This window comes from Brassica oleracea, chromosome C3 (assembly GCF_000695525.1).
Source record: "Brassica oleracea var. oleracea cultivar TO1000 chromosome C3, BOL, whole genome shotgun sequence".
In the NCBI taxonomy this organism is placed as follows: Eukaryota; Viridiplantae; Streptophyta; class Magnoliopsida; order Brassicales; family Brassicaceae; genus Brassica; species Brassica oleracea.
The window spans coordinates 17,511,499-17,513,017 of NC_027750.1; the positions used below are offsets into that span (position 1 = coordinate 17,511,499).

General features: G+C 33.0%; 1 long non-coding RNA gene across 1 annotated transcript; it reads right to left on the reverse strand.

The window, feature by feature from the left end:
- Positions 1–484: 484 nt before the first annotated feature.
- Positions 485–1,242, reverse strand: LOC106334167. The gene is made up of 3 exons (XR_001268544.1): positions 946–1,242; positions 780–846; positions 485–703 (listed from the first exon to the last, which is right to left on the reverse strand). It is a non-coding gene; the product is annotated as an uncharacterized LOC106334167 (long non-coding RNA).
- Between the last annotated feature and the right edge of the window lie 277 nt (positions 1,243–1,519).

The window sequence follows — 1,519 nt, forward strand, 5'->3', positions numbered from 1 at the left end:
TTGTAATTTGCATGGTGTGTTTATTGAAAAAGTAAATAATAAACAGTTTTTATGAATTATTAATCAAGGTTAGTAGGCAAGCTTTTGGCGGGAGATAGTTACCTAAATTCTTTATAATACCAATTCCTTATAATACCAATTTTTAATCAGTGATAGTTACCTAAATTGGTATCGTAATGAATGTGTCGTCCATGTTGGCTGCATCTTTAGGATTGAACTTCTGGTTTATAATCATACCACAACCCCATTAGGAGTAGACGATTTAGGATTAAACGCACGGCAGTGATTTGAAAACTTCATAAAGAACTCTGTTAGAATATTTCAACCAAATCTTTTCAACATGAGAATTCAGACAATTATTTAACTAAGCATAAGAAATAGAAAATTCATAAAGAGCAGAGGCTTAAACGAACCATTACTTAAACTTGAAGTATAAATGATATGATGGTTTAAAGAAACCACAAAACGAACTAAAATCCAGAAATTTAAAACAAAAACGGAAAAAAACTCAAAGAAGTAATGCAAACATAAGCCTCTGCTCACACCTCCCATAACGCCTAGTCTCACTCGACCCACTTTTTCGAACTTCTCCTTCTTTACATTTATAGTACACGCTGATCTTGTAACAAAGTCCTGATCTTGGCTGGTGTCAGATCATTAGACTCAGAATGCTGAGATGAACCACCATGCAACATCATAGACCCTTATATTAAAAAATGCAAAACAATCAGCTCCTACGTTTATACATAATCCATGAAGGGAACACATCGACGAATTACCCCTGCTGCAACACACGGACGAATTGCCGCACTTCGTCCTTCTTCACGGTTCTATGAATCTTGTCAGCTTATTAAAGATGAACACAAAATAGTAAGAAACCTTACATACTATATAATACCGAACATAATTCACGCATTGAAACGCCATATATATTATTAAACTTACTTTAGCATACAAAGACCAACTCAATTGTCTCACCACCCACAGCTGAAAACTACTTCCATAGCCGGATCAAAATTACCTTAGCCTTACATTGATTGGAAAGGTCTCAGGTCTGAGATATGGTTCATCGCAGCCATGGTGAATTTCTAAGTTTTGGGAAGGATCAATGATTTTGCTCTGGTTTAGTGAATGATGAAATGATCACTCCCCATTGGGTTATATAGGAGGAAAACATAGAATTAAGGAGAATATATTCGTAATTTAAACCAATTAATGGAATAGATTTAGCTTGTCAATCACTCTAAAAAGTAACGCACAATCTCAGCAATATTTGCCATATATAAGTCATAGATTTTATATTCTCAATAAATTTTTTATTGACTTGCGGAATCACCAGAAATTTAACCATATATAAGGGATACAATGCATTTTAAATAATTAATATAGTCAAAACTATATATATACTAACCTAAAATAATAATGGTCACGTTGAACATATTTAAGGGACGTATAGTTCCAGTAATTAGGCTAGAAACATTCTTATTTTACTTTTTGTCAAAAAAAAAAAAACATTCTT